The sequence below is a fragment of the Corythoichthys intestinalis genome, chromosome 20 (assembly GCF_030265065.1).
Source record: "Corythoichthys intestinalis isolate RoL2023-P3 chromosome 20, ASM3026506v1, whole genome shotgun sequence".
Lineage (NCBI taxonomy): Eukaryota > Metazoa > Chordata > Actinopteri > Syngnathiformes > Syngnathidae > Corythoichthys > Corythoichthys intestinalis.
In genome coordinates, this window is record NC_080414.1 from 12,725,018 (window position 1) to 12,743,613 (window position 18,596).

The window sequence follows — 18,596 nt, forward strand, 5'->3', positions numbered from 1 at the left end:
TGAGTGTGTATTATCATCATGAAGATGTTGATGTCCTTGTAGACAATTATGTGCTCTACTGTCAATTTTCACTCAAAATTGTTGGAAACCTTGTATTTATTTATTCATGGACTAAAACTTTTGAAGTTTATAGACGAAAACATTGAGAATTGGCGACTAAAACTAAACAAAATTTGTCTGTGTTTTCGTTGACTAAAACTAGACGACCACAAACACATTTTGAAATGACTAAAATATGACTAAGACTAATAAGTATTTTCGTCTTAGTATTTTGGACGAAAATACTTAAGACAAAAATTAAAAGGGCTGCCAAAAACAACACTGGTTTCGGCATATCTGGATCTTGGATCTGAACAAAACTAAACTGGTCTATAAATTTGGGTGGGGTGAAGACAGAATCGCAAATAATCAGTTCTGAATGATCATATCCAGACACCAACGACATCAAATTGAAGTAATATATTTACTGTGGATGTAAAGAAGCTGGAGCAGGTTTAGGCATCTTAAAAAATGTGGACTCGAGTAGAGCTGTCGGCGATGGTTTAATTATGTATTTTTTTGCGACAGGTGAAGATAAAACTGCAAAAATTTAATTCTAAATGATAATTTTTAGATACCACAGACATGTGAATGAACCACAACTGAACTTGTTGGTGATGCTCTAATGATTTTGTTTTTAGAGACAGGTGAAGACAAAACTGCAAATCATCAGTTCTCGATCATTTCTAGATCCCAAAGACGTCAGATTGAAATTTTTTCGAGGTGTCAAGGAGCAGTACCGGATCTAGGCATCTAAATCTATGAGATCTGGACAAAATTAGACTTGTTCAAGATGGAATAGAGTACCAAAGAGGCACAGCGTGAGATTGACCCTTGAGGAACGCCATAGGAAATGGCAACAAACTCACCAAACAACCATAAAAAGGCCGTCTTCAAGTCGAGAGCGGTCCCAGAATGTCTTTCCGTCACTCTACATTTCAAGCTAATGTAAACGCTCTCTTTAAAATGTAAACAAGGTTCTGAATAAAAGAATAAAGACCCCGTCGTCATCTTAGCTAAAAACACGCAATACTCACGCACTCGCCGCGGCATCCCGGCGCGTCGCTCTTGTCATCTCGCACCTTTTTGTTCATCAAATGCGCCAACCAAAGCGCTCCCTGCTCGCTAAGCGTCCCCCGTGAGCTCATTAGCTTAGCATGGTAGCGATGGCGAGCCTCACTTCCTTGAAAAAGAGAAAGTTGTCTCCTTTTGTGCTGTGCTTTGAACAAAGAGCTTCACACGCTCGCTTTTTCCCCCCAAAAGTTTGCAGAGTCCGGTTTTTGTAGACTTAGTGGCCTGCGTTGACACGATGATTAAAGGAAGCATATTCAGATTTTTTTTTTTTTTTTTTAGTCCAAGGTGGATTTAGAATATGTTTGGGTAGGATGTTTAAAGCAGTGGTTGCCAACCTTGTTACAGGTACCAAACCCCATGAGTTTCATACATGCATTAACCGAACCCTTTGGAATTAGAAAAATCTTTCTTCTTTTTCAGATTTAAAAGTGATGTATCTAAGCTAGCAAGCTAAAACCTATGTGAATTTCCATTCAAATTTCTTGTCATTTTGACAGCATGTTTTTAAACAGGCCAAAATGAGACGTCCAATCCCTTTTGATGAGGAAGGGCGAATGAACGAACTTTGTCCCTCCCGGTCAAAAGGAATTGGACGTTTCGCGCCGTCAATGGCAGCCAAAGAGTGCCCGATAAAGACTAAAACGGAAAGTGTTCCATGGTTTTGTCTTTTTTGTGTGTGATTTGTTGCCATTTTTTTCCTGGTTTTGGTGGGTTTTTTTGCCTTTTTTGCATTTTTTCGCAGTTTTAGTACTCGGGTGTTTTGTCTGAATTTTGCGTTTTTTTCACTGTTAGGGTTTTTTTTCCTTTTAGCACAATTTTTTGTCCGTTTCATTTTTTTGTCAATTTTTGTGGTTTTCTGAGGGGGGTTACATTGTTTTTAGAGCTGCAGCTATCGATTATTTTAGTAGTCGATTAATCGATGAACTAGTTTGAATAATCAAGTAATCGGATATGGAACATAAAAAATAAAAATAGCCTCAAACAGTATTAAAAAAAATAATAAATGAGGATCTAAGTACAACAAAAGAATTGCTTAACTTGCAAACGTCGGATAGCTTAAATGCTATAAAATGCTAACTTTTTTTTGTACAATGCTCTTAACAAATGGTTCAAACACATATTCACACAAAAAACGGCTAAATATGCGTATAAATTAAATTACAAATACATTTTTTTAAATGGCTGAATTTAGCTATAAACTAAATTACAAATGCATTAAAAAAAACATTAGCCCAAACAAAAACTTAGCTTATGCTGGTCTTAAAAGGGATCAGCTGAATTCAGCCATGTGAAATGATTTATGTCATAGTCACTGTTGCCACTAGATGGCAGTGTATCCACCCAAATCGATAAAACTAAATGCAAACACTTTCAAAACAAACCATGACAACGCCACTTTAATTCAACGAATATACGAATCAGCAAAATTTAATTTGAATCTTTTCTTCTAATCGAATTACTCAAGTTAATTGATTAATCGTTGCAGCACTAATTGTTTCTGAGCATTTCTAGGTTACTTCCTGTTCGTATAGAGCTTTAGAAGAGGGGTCAAAAAAAAAAAGAGCAAAGAAGATGTCAATAACCCGTTCATTCACTCCTAACAGACAAAATGGATTGGACGTTCAGCACCACCAATGGCAGCCAATGAGATAAGTTAACATTTTCTGACCCGTGGGCTAAAATACAATAAAAACATACAAGGCTGTCACCTGGCAGATGGTGCAAAAAGTTAACTTGAATCTGTTCCATCTTGGTCCAACACGTCTTTTTTGTGCGATGGCAGGTCATTCTTCAACACCCCCGTCATCCCTCCCCGGCCATCTTTGTCCAAGCTCAATACCCAAGTCAATCTGTCAGCGGGTGGCCGAGCAGGCCCGCCTCCCACGGAAGAAAAGAGGGCCCCCCTCGCGGCGGCTTCCATCACAGTGGCAGTGCCGGGATAATAATTGGCAGAACAAATTGAAGCTAAAAGGCTTATGGTGCAGCTTTGAAAGTCTGTTTTTGGTAGTGGGGTGAGGGGAGGGGTGCGCAAGCAAAACAAGTCCCTGAGGGTCCGCCGCACAAAGGCGCAGATCCGCCGTAGAAATAGATTGGATACAGTGGCGTCGCACGAGCTGGCGGACTTTGGTTTGGGGCTAATACGTGAGATGTCGAACGGACACGGTGCTTTCACGCCCGCCGTCCTGTCCGCCTTCTACTTAAACCTCGCTAAAGGCCGGCGCATGGCGGGTCACCTCGCCGGAAATCCTCCCGTCCCAAATGAAAGCTTGTTTTATGGTCCTTACAACTAGGAGACATTTAGTGGGCTGCCACTCAACATAAATATCACAGAAAATTTGGTGAGTCAATTGGGAGTTACTTTTTTAAACAGGTATTTATTGTTTGTTTTTTGGGGGGGGGGTTTCGAGCGCCATATTGGAATGCAAAGGGTTTTTTTTTTTTTTTTTTTTTCCATGGCAAATAAAAATGACCAATTCAGAGGTCTTAACATGCTTAACAAACTCACCAAAATTTGCACCTACAAGCAAGATTTCGATAATTTTGCGACCTTGCGAAAAAAACGTTACAAAATGGTTTATTGTTGCATCCTTGATATTCTCAAAAAGGCCTCTGCTATCAAGTTTTTCCATTGTAGAGCAGTGAAATTTGGGGAGTCGATACCTTGTGCAAAACTGCTCCAAATTTGAACCTATATTCCAAACCCAACAGGAAATCGGGTATTTTGGATCGAATGTTAAAAAAAATGTAATTTTTGTTGATATACAGGGTGCGTGTTTGAGACCTTGGTGGCTAAAGAGTTAATTGGAGCCTTCTCAAAATTGGCGAGACTGTTCATGAGAGATACGTGATCTTAAGTTATCCAAATGGTCTGGGCGGGGTGCCAAAGTCGGCCATTTTTTGGCAACACGCCAAATTCAGTAAATGACTAATTTCTCCCTTATACAAGGTTCAGTCTTTTTCATATCTGGCATGTATGAGAGCTATTTGAAATTTGGCACGGTGGCTGAGTGGTTAGCACGTCCGCCTCACAGTTCCAAGATCAAGGGTTCAATCCCGGGCTCCGGCCTTCCTGGGTGGAGTTTGCATGTTCTCCCCGTGCCTGAGTGGGTTTTTTCCGCGAACTCCGGTTTCCTTCCACATCCCAAAAACATGCATGGTAGACTGATGGAACACTCTAAATTGTCCGTAGGTATGAGTGTGTGCGTGAATGGTTGTATGTCTCCTTGTGCCCTGCGATTGGCTGGCAACCAGTTCAGGGTGTACCTTGCCTACTGCCCGTAGTAGCTGGGATAGGCCCTAGCACCTCCGCGACCCTCGCGAGGAAAAAGCGGCATGGAAAATAAATGAATGAATGGTCGAATTGCCCCAATTGGATCATTCATTTTGGTTTTGAATAAGGACGTGGCTGCACAGCTCAGTAGCGCCTCCTTATTTGTAAGACCCTCTTCAATAGGGGTTTTTCCTCCTAGGTGGGTTAATGTATTTCTCATCCTAAAAAAAGAGGAGAGTTTTGAGCATGTTAGGAGGGGGCGACGATCTGCTACTACCCTGTAGCAGACCTGCGTGCTGTCCGCGTTGCATGTCCTGTTCGTGCCAAACTGCGAGGGCCTGTTCAGTCCTGCTTGCAGGCCTGGTTACTTATTATTTTAATAGGTCTGAAGTTTATGTATTCGGTTCTGGGTGTTCTGGATGTCGTTTTGTCTATTTGTGTTCGATATAACTCAAGAATGAATAAAGGGACTATTATGAAACTTGCAATAATATGAAATGAGGTGATGAAATTTTGGGTTCATGAGGTCAAAGGTCACAGAGATCAATTTAAATTGTATGTTTATGTTCAAGACAAAGGATATCTTTTCATTTTTATTTTCATATTATCAAGCTTGCAGAATACATTTATAATATGTAAAATAAGATTTTTGAGTATTGAGGTAAAAGGTCAAAGAGGTCAGAAATATGTGTTCAAGATAACTCAAGAAAGAATGGAGGGATTATTATCAAGCTTGCAGGGTACATTTGTAATGTGATTTGAAAAAGGTGATTCAATTTTGGGTTTATGAGGTCAAAGGTCACGCGCCCAAATTCAAATTAATCATTTTAATTCCATTTTATTTTGTAAAAATGCATTAGCTCAGTCTTCTGCAAGGGTCTGAACCTTTCTAATGGCTTAAATATGTGCACCAAACCAAATTTGTTCTTGTGGAAGCAAATGTGAGGTTGAAGAATAAACATTCACACCATAATAAAACCAAGCAGAACCCCCCCCCCCCCCCCCCCCCCAAAAAAAAAAAAAAACATTCAGAAGTTCAGTTTTCACTCTACTTCTTTCACTGTGTTTCCAAATGAATGCGGGTAGGAAGTGGAACTTTCCATCACTTTAGTAAATCCAATATTTAAACACTTGCCAGTGTGTAATGAAAAGCAAGAAGGCGTGCATGCAGCCGCCTGTTCCTCTCTAATATATTCTCATTTCACTGGCAACATGCTCCATCGCCTCTGCGATATGATTCTCCCGGGGAACGGCGCATCGCCGTCGGCTCGGTGAGACCCCGAAGCACGGATCACGTCTCCGTGACCGCCATCGCCTCATTTTTCAGCATCTTTCTGCCAATTTGGGAAACTAATTGCCGCTCCTCTGACCGGCCATGGGTGGAAAAACATGGGAAGCTTCATCTTTTATGCTCATGAATCCCTCAGCAGGCTTCATTAATACCAGCCACACACCTAGCAAACATGGCAACAGCAAAAACAAGACGACCAATCACAATGGTGCAAAACTAAGCGAGATTCAGCAAAGTACCATACGAGTGTGACAGCCAATGAGTTACCGTTCAGTTTGACAGTAAAGTAGAAAGAACAAACATGGCGAATAAGTATACAACACACAACCAAAGAATAATTGAGTATACACGCTACACAACTGGTGTTGTACAATAATATCGGGTAGCCGATATAAGCATTTTAGATCGATTTCTTTATAACATCGACATCTGGTTTTCATCATCGGTATTAGGCCATTTTGCAAACTGCCTTCAAGATGGATTAGAAGCTTTCTGCCTTCGTACAAAGGCTGGTCACTGCTTAGGACAGCAATTGTGCTTATTGACCATTAGATGTCTCCAAACTAAGCTGCTTGGGATTTGTTTCTGTGAGGAGACCATTTGCATACATGATTCAGAAATTAAATGAACAATAAATTGTTGAAAAATAATGAATTTGAAACTCATTACATATAACTGCTGCGTTACCACAATGAAATAGTCACGAAGAAAACTAGAAAAGTCATAAAATACAGTGCAAAAGTGCATTTGCATTCATGGTTCAGAAATTAAATGAACAATAAATTATTGAAAAATAATGAATTTAAAACTCATTACATATAACTACTGCGTTACCAGAATGAAATAGTCACTAAGAAAACTATAAAAGTTATAAAATACAGCGCAAAAGCCCAGCAAAATGCATCTTGAGAATGACCTATGATTGTTTGTGTATTTATAATGCTTTGGTCGCCTCCTAGTGCCTCTTTAAGGTAACTACTGCAAACATGATTTAATTGTGAATGATTCAGTTTATTTAATTATGGACATTCTGGCTCATTTCAATTGATATTATGTATATCAGACACTTATTTTCTATAACTTCAGTTGAAGTTCTCTTATTTTTCTCAGAATGTTTGTTTTAGTTGGAAAACCTTGAAGTTGTTGCATTTATCATGATTAAAGCATCCAGTGGGGCAATGTGTCCATCTGATTTTTCATGTGTCTGAGCAGACAAACAAGCTCCCTGAGCACACTTCAGACCACTGTGAGCAACATCAGATGTGTACGCTGTGACCACACACGCCTATTCAAAACCTTGGATTGGCAAGTTACATTTCTTATTAAAAGAATAAAATTACAGAAGGAATTTACCCAAGTCATGCAGCTCAGGGCTACATTTCTCACCAGTATGAACCTAATTAATTGATAGGCTAAATGATTAATGCAAAATAAATCTGTATTGACCTATACTAACTTTCACAGTGCAGATTTATAATGTCTTGATCTGATATTTTTTTTAAATCTAGTCAAATAATTTTCTCCATCTTTTTTTTGCGTTAAAGGCTAGTTAACAGACTAATGCGTCAGATTCTTCCACTTTAAGTAAATATTACTATTTGTTCGTATTGAGCCCATACATCTTAAAGTTGGTCATCTTTCACCTAAATAAAGACAGAAAAAAAAAAAAAAATCAAATAATGTTTTGAACAATATTCTTGAATTAAAAACATTTCTGACTTACAAGTTTTTCTTTTAAGATTAAATATACATACTTTTTGCTTAAAATAAGTCTGTTAAGCTTATTTTCAGCTTGCTGTTTGTTTTTTATTTCAAGAAATCTTAGTGAGTAAAATAAACTTGAAGCACTGTAGCAGTAGCAAAATTAGTGGAGTGTTCCCCACTTCCACAAAATTGACGTCTTTTTACATTACTTACAGTGGCTGCTGCTGCTGCTGCTGCTGCTGCTAGCGGAAAAAAAACTTCTAATATCACTCGTCTCTGTAGGGGGCGGGGGAGACGGCATGTTGTATTTCTATCTGGCTGTGAATGGGTGTGTGTGTGGGTTCAAGTCATCAGCCAATCAAACGTGCATTTCAGGGGAAAAATGGACTGGCACATTCAACAAGTGAAAAGGGTCAGTGTAAGTGAACATAACGAAAGTACTGTAATTGATTTAATAAGAGTAGGATCAATTCTTATCCTTACAACATATAGGAAGACAATCTAAATGACCTATATAACTGAAGTCATTATATAATGCAAATAAGGTTGCTTAAAAGTTGGTGGGGATAATTTGAGCATCCTGAAAAGTTGGTAGTGTTATGTCCTTACCATCCCTATGCAAACCTTCGCCCTTGCTGCATAGATTTTCATGTGCGCTGAGTATGTGCAAGCAGTGTGCGATTGCGTATGGATACAGCTTAAAGGAACATTGCAGTGGGGCATCACAATACAATTTGCAATAACACGTGAAGTGCACGACTGTATATCTCGGTATCGGTTTGATATCGGTATTGGATTTTTGGAGTTGGACAATATCGGGATATCTGTTATCTGTTAAAAAGTCATTATCGGATAAGTCTATACATGACTAGAAGTAGCACTGCAAAAATGTCATTGGATGTCTATCACCATCAATGGCAGCCTATAACTTAACCTCACCTGCAAACTTTCACTGTGGGGCTGCATTAGACATTCCCACATATGGAAAACACTGAATAGAAGTCATTTTTAATGACTTTTCAAGTATTTTTATTGTTCGGAAATGTCAAAACAGGCGAAATTTGACTCTTTCCTGTTCACATCCTGCCGTTAATTACCAGCCCCATCAGTCCACTCCTCCCTCTGTTAGTAGGGGGAGGCTGATTGTAAAGGGGACAATTGGCACTCAGCTCTGATTGGCTATCCAGATAAGGCGGGTTGCACGAGGGGACAAGAGAACGTGCAGACGGAGGAGGCGTTCAGTCCAAAACCGGCAAACTTACTAAAAGACGGAGTGAGGACTCAAGGTGACTTTGCTAGGACGGCAGATAAGATAAGAGAGAAACGCAAATTGGAGAGTAAAAAGGTAAGAAGAACATTTTCGTAAAATGGAGAAAATTTTGTAGTTGTTTTTTTCACTAAATGCTATTCAAGCTCTGCAATCTGAGTAAAAAAAAAATATTAGTCAATATAATGCAGTAATGTATAATTAATCTTTTTTAATTAGTCACTAGTGTTGTCAAAAGCATTGAAAAGTATTGAAGTATCAATGCTGAAACTTTGTATCCGGATACAATATTTGATTGCAACAGGTCACTTTCATTCTAAATTTGTTATTGCTCTACTCTTGGCAGTAGTGTTTTTGGTTCATTTTGAATGCCGTTTGAAATTAAATTTGCAATGGCCTATTTATAGGTCTTAACAAAAAATCAATCAGGATGCTGCAGCTGACTCGGAATGCTGCTGCCAGGTCAAAAATGGTGACTTTCAGGTCAAAAATGTAAAAATAAATTGTGAAAAACATGATTACTTAAATGATTACTCGTGATACTCATTTTTGAAAAGTTTCGTTTTCAAGTGCCTTGTAATTGGACGTCTATCATTGTCAGTGGCGCAGAAACATGAAACTTAAAACATAACGTATTTTATTACTACTTATTTTATTTATGTAGTATCCAAAATTGAGTATGTTTTGGAGTATGGATATTGAGTTGAAAATTTTAATGTCGTGGGATGAATATTAGTCTCCATTTCGTCAAAAATAATGTAATTTCATTTATAACTTGTTTTATAGTATTTTTTCAATGAATTCTTTTGAATGTATTTTTTTCTTCCCATAATTTCAATTAGGGCTGCAGCTATCGATTATTTTTGCAGTCGATTAATCGATGAACTACTTAGTTCAGATAATCAAGTAATCAGATAAGGAACATGAAAAATTAAAATTCCTGAGCTAAGCCTCAAACAGTATTAAAAAAAAAAATTTAACAATGAGGATCTATGTACAACAAAACAACAGTTGGCTAACTTACATAGCAAAATTTCGCTAGCTCAAATGCTATAAAACGCTCACTTTTTTACAATTTTCTTAACAAATGGTTCGGACACATATTCCCACAAAAAACGGCTAAATATGACTATAAACTAAACTATGAATGCATAAAAAACATGAGCTCAAACAAAAACTTAGCTTACGTTGGTCTTAACCGGGAGCAGTTGGATTCAGCCATGTGAAACAGGCAGACCAGAGGGCAGTGTATCCACTCTAAATCAATAAAACTAAATGCAAACCCTTTCAAAATGAACCATAACGCCACTTTAATTAAACAAATACTCGAAGCTTTAACATTTAATTCGAATATTTTTTTCTAATCGAATACTCGAGTTAATCGATTAATCATTGCAGCACTAATTTCAATTGAGTCCACAAATTTTTTTTTTTTTTTGCATTTTCTTTAGCATTTATTTCTTTAAAAAAATAACTAAATTAATATCGCTAAGACTGAATTCGACGACCCAAAGTAACCCAGTCTCATTACGTACTTGGAGGGCAAGACGTTGAAAATTCTCCGACGTTCTTCCGAGTTGCCAATTCCTGTCACGTCCAAACTCCCTTCGGCATTCCGACCTCAAAGCTCAACCTGAGCCGAGGTTCCACTTTCTTAAGATGACTTGTTTTTTTGAAGAATCCGACCCGAGGTTGCTCTCTGAAGCCCCCTTTTTTCCTTTTAAACCGACGGCGCCCATTGAGTCGGTCTGACTTAATTTGATAGGATGCGTGGCTTCGTTTGACTGACGCTGATTGCAAACGCTGCCGCTTGATGTTTATGCCTGATGACATCATCTCCTCGCCGTTCGGGACCGCCGCCAGTTTGTGTGATTTAATTTCCTGGTAAATGACAAGACTCTTTTTACGGCGTTCTGCTGAGCCCTAAATGAACCCGCGGGGCTCGGGGCAGAAGAAAAAGACTGCGGGAAAGCGTGTGGACAGCTGTATATGGAAAAAAAACAAAAGTATTGGGACGCAGTTGACCGATAGAGAGATCTTTATCATTATGTGAAGTGCACCGGCAGCTATGTCCAACTTAGATGAGCGATTTGAGAAAATTGGGAATAAAAAATAGACGTCAAATCCATTTGAACTGATCCTGTTTCACTGCCATTGACGGCGATAGACGTCCAATCCGATTTGACTGGGAGGGCGAGCGAGGATCGTTCGAGTTGTATTAGTCTTTTGGACGAAAATACATATTAGTCCTAGTCATATTTTAGTCATTTCAAAATGTTTTTGTCTTCGTCTTGTTTTAGTCAACGAAATGTCATCCAAATTTCATTTAGTTTTAGTCGACAGTCACTCAAAATGTTTTCGTTTGGAAAATTCAAACGTTTTAGTGCAAAAATAAAGGTTTCCAACAACTTCGAATGAAAATTAACAGACGAGCACATATTATAGCGTCAACAATAGGGTGACCATATTTTGATTTCCAAAAAAGAGGACACTCGGCCCGGCCTCGAGATACTTGAATTTTACTCGAAGATCACTGAAAGATGCGTATATCTCCCTTTTTTTTTTTTTTTACTCAACAGGCTTTATTCTTCCTAAAAAAATAATCAAACAATTAAAAAATATATAGATATTATTAAAAAAATAATATAATGCAGACTCATTGAAATGTAGTCCAGTTAATACACACACACAGTTGGCTATGTGCCAACTCAACATTTTTTTAAAATTACGATCACGACAATTGTCGTTGACAAAATCTTATTCCCACTTAATTTTTATTCTCATACAATGTTTTAAATTGTACGCAAACAATAACTGAAACTGACAAGCGATTCAACCAGCATGTTTCCAAACGCAGCAGTTCAAATTCAAAACTACATTGCCCATAATGCCTAGCGCAGCTGAGCTCACTGATTGCTACCCTATTAGCGAATACGGGAGCCGAGGCAAAATCAGACTTTGCTATAAAAGTTTACTACCATCGGCAGCGCAAAGATGCGACAACAAACGGGATTTTACAGATTACACCAGTACAAATCTCCGACAGAAGTCAACAGTTGCCATTATATACGTATTTATCGTAAAAAAAAACAAAAAAAAACTCATAAGCAACACATCTATTTAGCTATACTAGCATTCAACCACTAACTAACGCTGAACAATTACAAGACTCATACAATATACTGCATCTCTGTGTACACATATAACCCTATGTACAACAGAAGACACGTGATCGACATTAACAGGAGAAACTTACAGAAAGGTGTATGGAGCCACGTCTTTTGGAACTTCTTATTGAACTCCTTACTGTAGTCTGAGCTCTCGCCAAACCGTCAGTAGATGGTGGTAATTCCCCATGAAACAAAGGGTGAACTGCCAACAAAAAAGAAGTAGAAGATCTACTCCGTCTCCCGCCCCTACTAGTAGGAGCAACGTTAACGCAGGCAAGCGCTGCCCCCTAGCGGCCGGAGAAATTCTCTTCAAGTTCGTCCCGTAAAAAAAAATCATAAAAACAGGACATTTTTATGAATTTATAAAACCCGCCCGGACAACGAGGATACTGCGTGACAGTAGGACTTGTCCGGGCAAAAGAGGACGTTTGGTCACCCTAGTCAACAAGAACAACTTTGCGATGATAATACAAACTCATCAGGAAAAGCAGTACTTTTTCAATTAAACCTACCGAGAGAAGCCATGAACTGGATGTAAAAAAAAAGTGTCCTAGTGTTTAACATCCTCTAGATTTACTGACCATAAAAGCCAAGTAGCTCTTTTTTAGACTGGCCAGTGTTGAAAGAGGACGCTCGCCATTCTGAGGCTAATGCGAATGCTATGCTAACGCTAGGGTGACATTTAGCGTCTGATGATCACTCAGCACAGAACTTTAAAGAGCATACGACAGGAGAAAGAAAGTCTTGAATAGCATTATTATGTGAATTAGAATCCTATTTTGAGACGATTCGACTATATACAACAATTTAGCAAAACGCAGATGACGAGAAATTAGTCTTTTAATCTGCCGGTTAGCCACGCCTACCGTTATAGGGCTCTAGCGTCCCCAACAGGTGGATGACGTCAGCGGAGTCACGATTTCATCTGATTTAGTATGCAGCCCATTGAGGGGGAATTATTCACAACGAGGAAAAAGCGACGAAGAGAGCCACAAAATGTCATTGTTTCAGTCTCTCTACTCCAATATTTTTACAGGATATTCTTTTTATCCAAGTATTTTTCCCCGATAGCTAAATAAATGGCTTGAGAAGGGCTGGGTCGGAGGGAACTATTCACAAGGAGGAAAACGCGACGATGAGATCTGCAAAATGTCATTGTTTCTGTCTCTTTACTTCAATATTTTTACAGGATATTCTTTTTATCCAAGTATTTTCCCCAACTGCTAAATAAATGGCATGGTCATGACAAATAACAGTCTTGTGCTAAATGGAATATGAAATAATAAAAATGCACTTATTCAGGACGACATGGCAAAATTACTCCATAATGGTCAAAACTGTCGACTTCACCTTTACTGTCGCACCTCCCGAACGATATTTTATGACACCTAAATCGGACATATGTCATTTCCCTTCCCCTGCTTCGGAGAATGTAAGCAAACCAAGAGGCGTGACAGCTAGCCGACATGCTAACCCGAACCGAGTAATGTTTCAAAGTCTTTGAAGCGGAAAATCACACATAACTACCCTGGATTATTTGACATGACGACTGGGTTGTCGATTGACTTCGCGGATCGGCAAACCGCCCAGCGGAGAGCAATTTACAGCTCGCTCCCCGGAGGAGGGCGGCTGCAGTTGTTGTGCAGCTAACATGCAGCATGTTCTAATGATAACATATGAATTTACATGGTTTATACAGTGAGGAAAATAAGTATTTAAACACCCTGCGATTTAGAAATTATTATTATTATTAGAATTATTAGAAATTATGGGGGGGTTGAAATTTTTGCGGTAGGTGCTTGTCCACTGTGAGAGATCTAAAGAAAAAAACTCCAGAAATCATTGTATTATATTGCTGCAAGTAAGTATTTGAACACCTGTCTATTAGCTAGAATCGTAAGCCTCAGAGACCAGTTAGTCGACTTTAAAAAGTCCAACGAGTAATTGGAGTGGAGGTGGACTTTTTGACTCTGACTTTTGACCTGTTTGAGGCCGTTAGCTGCATATAAACAACTGTGCACCCAATGCAAATAGGAAGACTCACATTCTTAACATGGTCAAGACCAAAGCGCTGTCCAAAGACACCAGAGACAGAATTGTAGACCTCTACAACGCTGGACAGGGCAATTGCCAAGCTGCTCGGTGATATAAGATCCACCAGTGGAGCAATTATTAGAAAAGGAATTGGAAGACGCTAAACATGACTGTCAATCTCCTTCGGACTGGGTCTCCATGCAAGATGTACCTCGTAGGGTCTCAGTGATCCTAAGATTGGTGAGGAATCAGTCAAGAACTACACAGGAGGAGGTGGTCAATGACCTGAAAGGAGCTGGGACCACCATTTCCAAGGTTACTGTTGGTAATACACTAAGCTGTCATGGTTTAAAACCATGCATGGCACGGTAGGTTCCCCTGCTTCAACCAGCATATGCCCAGGCCCGTTTTAATTTTGCCGATGAACATTTGAATGATCTAGAGCAGGGTTCACTAAATCTGGACCTCGATGCCATATATCCTGTCGTGTTTTCCATGTCTCTCTCCCCTAACACACCTGAATCAAATGATTATGTCATCAGCAACCTCTCCAGAAGCCTCATAATGATCCTGATTATTTGATTCAGGTGTGTTGAAGGAGGGAGACATGGAAAACACAACAGGAAAAGTGGCTCCGAGGTCCGGATTTAGTGAACCCTGATCTAGAGGAGTCATGGGAGAAAGTCATGTGGTCTTATGACATCAAAATGGAACTTTTTGGTCTCAAATCCCCTTATAGTGTTTGGAGGAAGAAGAATGAGTACCATCCCAAGAACACCATCCCTACTGTGAAGCATGGGGGTGGTAGCATCATGCTTTGGAGGTGTTTTTCCGCATATGGGACTAAACGACTGCACTGTATTAACGAGAGAATGACCAGGGCCATGTATTGTGAGATTTTGGGGAATAACCTCCTTCCCTCAGATAGAGCAGTAACTGGACCTTCCAACATGGCAGTGCCCCAAGGTTCTGAAGGGTCCTAACCAGTCTCCAGACCTAACAGAAAATCCTTGGAGAAAGCTCAAACTCAATGTTTCTTAGTGACAGCCCAGAAACCTGATTGATCTAGAGAAGATCTTTTTAGAGCAGTGGTGTAAAATCCCTGCTGCAGTCTGTGCAAACTTGGTGAAAGGTTACTGGAAATGTTTAACCTCTGTAATTGTAATCAAAGGCTACTGTACCAAAAATTAACATTGATTTTCTCAGGTGTGTTCAAATTAGGGCTGCAGCTATCGAATATTTTAGTAATCGAGTAATCGACTGAAAATTCTATCGATTAATCGAGTAAAAACTTTTTTTGGGGGGGGGGGTAAAGAGCAATTAATAAATATACATGAGGAAAAAAATACATTTAATCCAACATTGAACCATTTTCAGTCAATCAATGTCTTTATTTTCGATGTACATTGCTGAAAACAGCAAACAATTGCATCTCAGATGTGACTAGAAAAAAAAATTCACTGCTTTCGCTCAAAAAACATTAGCTCTTATTAAAAAAAAAAAAAAAAAAAACATATTTCTTACCTAAAAATGCAATTACGCTTGATAACACACATCACTTGAAAGCTACGTGTTTTTCCCACGTGTTTCAATTTAATTTCCATTTGTGTCAAGCTATTTTTAAGTTCTAGTTAAGTTTTAAGTTAGTCTAAACCAGACATGTCCAAAGTCCGACCCGGGGGCCAAATGCGGCCCGTGGTCAAATTTCATCCGGCCCCCAGCCTCTGTCATAAAATCAATAACATCTGGCCCGCACACAGACTTCATAAATTGGTCAGCAGTACTGCAACCAGCATATGAAGTATCTTACACATGAAATGCTGCTCCTCGTTTACCCACTAAAAGGTAGCAGCACTTTAACCCTTTATTGCCAAATGTATCACATTTGATACACCTAAAATTTCATGATTTTCAGACCAATTTAGAATTTTGACATTTCTTTTTGGGAAAAAAAATGATGGATGCAAGTCAACACATGCATCTGCAGGTTCCATAAGAAAAAAACATGATTTAGCATGGGTTATAGATATTAGAGCGCTTATTACACATATTCATTTTGACTTTTCTTTTCATAAATTTGAAAAAAAGGTTTCATTAGGACCTTATTTTTCAAATTTTGGGATTCTCTGATAATTGCTTCATGTTGCAGGTATTTAAGGGCTAAGCAACATTACTCCGTGTGACCCTCTACTTCCAATTTTCTAAAATGGCGACAATCAACAAAAAAAAGTTGACTGTGATGGCCGACGCTTCAAGGATAGGTGGAAATTGGACTAATTTCTTCACTAATATACGCAACAACTGTGTCTTGCCTCATTTGCAAAGAGACAATCGCTGTTTTTAAAGATTTCAATGTGAGGCGATATTACCAAACAAGACACGCTGACATGTACGACAAGATTACAGGGAAGATAAGCAGCGAGAAATTGAAGCAACTTGAAGCTAGTTTAATTTCACAGCAGTAGTACTTCGCAAGAGCCCGAGAGTCGAAAGAGAACGCCGCAAAGGCTAGTTGCGAGATTGTTGAAATTATTCATTAAAAAAATAATAAAGCAAATGTGACACACTGAATGGCTTGCTAAATTTTGCTTAAATATATTGTTCTACGTAAAGGACGTCAGCCAAGGTCGGCCCCCACATTTTTACCACGCCTAATCTGGCCCCCTTTGCAAAAAGTTTGGACACCCCTGGTCTATACTCTAAGTACTGATAGGATTTTGAGTTCTTGCATTGTTCAAAATAAATGTATGATACCTGCACATTAGGAACCAGTGCTACTTGGTGTTTTATTCAGCATTGACTACTGAGCTAAAACTGACAGTTAGCTTTATTATGTTTTAATTTTAGACCCTCATCACTCTACAGCGCTGTGTTATTACAGATTAATTAAAGCCTGTATGTAAGACACGTTAGCCACCCATCGACAGTGGTCATAATCAATAGAAACCTAGCCCTCTGACTAACTAACTAACTGACTCTGGCTAACGTTACGTGAGCGAGTGACAGTAACGTTATATTTATTAGCGATGAGAAGTCTACTGCTTAAAAATGGCGGCTGTTTACCAACGCTGCCCAGACGCGGCCAAATCTGTCATTTCGCACTAGTCCTAAATGCATGCAATATCTATGAGACGCATCGGACACTACCTGCTACCATACTAGCATCATGCGGGCGTAGTTTTTAGCAACGTTGGCGTAGTTTGTAGCGGCTGTCGGCTGCAGTAAGTTTTTTTTAATCGCTTCTTCCTCTTCGCACGTGACGTCAGTGCATTGTCCCGCATTAAAAGTAGTCCGGGCAAAACGTGATGCTTAGAGCCTGCAAAATTAAGCGATTCCTCGAGGTGAATAAAATTACTCGGATCAGATTTTAAACTCGAGTTACTCGAGCATTCGTTTCAGCTCTAGTTCAAATACTTACTTGCAGCAGTGTAATACAAATAAATTGTTAAAAAAAAAAATCATACACTGTGATTTCTGGATTATTTTTTAGATTTTCTCTCACACCTACCATGAAAATTTCAAACACATCCACCATTTCTAAGTGGGAGAACTTGCAAAATCCCAGGGTGTTCAAATACTTATTTTACTTTCTGTATAAACACTTATTGATATTATATATACACATAAAAATGTTTAAAAAAGGTGACACTACTTCAGTTTTTCACTATTTGCAGTCGGTTCTGGTCCTCATTAACAGCGATCAGTGAAGGATCACTGTATAATGGTCTTTGTCCATCGCTGTCAATGGCAGAAGAATGAGTTCCCAATCTTTAGAATCATGTAAAGTCATTCCAGATGGTTAAGGTGTCACTCTCGCCAAGATGTGGCGTGTAAAATCAATTGCGCTTAACAAATTGGCCGTAACCCTTCAAACCACCAGAAGGGGAGGGCCGCCTTTTCACGGGTCCTCCCATTTTGAAAGACCCTTTTCCACGGCATGGGAGGTTTCTTTTGGCCTCGGAGGTGAGCGTTTAACTCCGACAAGACTACTGTGAAATTAACACTCCTCTCCAAATTTTACATCTGTATAACACACTCACATGAGTTTCAGGATGTCACCCAATTTCACGGACAATCACACACGTCAAAAATGTTATTTTGAGAGTCGTAAACGTCAACTTATTTTCCTTAAGTCACGCAGGAAGTGCGTCGAAATGAGATTTAGATGTTGTGACAGCTTTGTGGTGGCACATATTGATGTGGTAGTTGGCCTATACAGAGTGCTAGCATTACATGCTGATGATGAAGTGTGTTGCTGTTGGATTTAATGGAGCAGCAGGTGGAGTGGCAGCGAGTCCATCATTTCCTCCCGGCAGATGCTCGCACAGCATCGCCTCCCGTTTTATCTGCGCTTTTACAACGCAAGACAAAAAGCATTTTGCGGGGAGGGCTGACGTCGCGTGTTTATCTGTGGAAGACCAGCAGTGAGATGATGAAATACATAATTCAATGTGTCGTTAAATGTGTAATTACGAGAGTATTTATGTAAAGATTTATTCACATTTTTATTTATTTATTTCAGTAATTATTCAAGTCATTTTTTAGTTATTCAGACATTCCATAATGTGTTTCAGTTTGAATTGGTATTATATATAATAATTTTCCCCTTTTGCTTTTATCTCACTTTGGCACTCCTACTCATCGGCACATATCGGAATGCGGTGGGAAAAGTTACTAAGCCTCTTCATTGGCTGCCCCTCCTTGGGTCTCCCCCGCTTAGTCCCACGGCAGCTGCCGATTCTTAAA

The 18,596-nt window shown here is 39.2% G+C and overlaps 2 protein-coding genes across 2 annotated transcripts in view; one reads left to right on the top strand and one right to left on the bottom strand.

The window, feature by feature from the left end:
* The window catches only part of drosha (drosha ribonuclease III), a 502,261-nt gene that overhangs the window by 469,516 nt on the left and 14,149 nt on the right, over positions 1–18,596 (bottom strand). The window lies entirely within an intron of this gene.
* The window catches only part of LOC130908490 (cadherin-20-like), a 116,040-nt gene that overhangs the window by 74,037 nt on the left and 23,407 nt on the right, over positions 1–18,596 (top strand). The window lies entirely within an intron of this gene.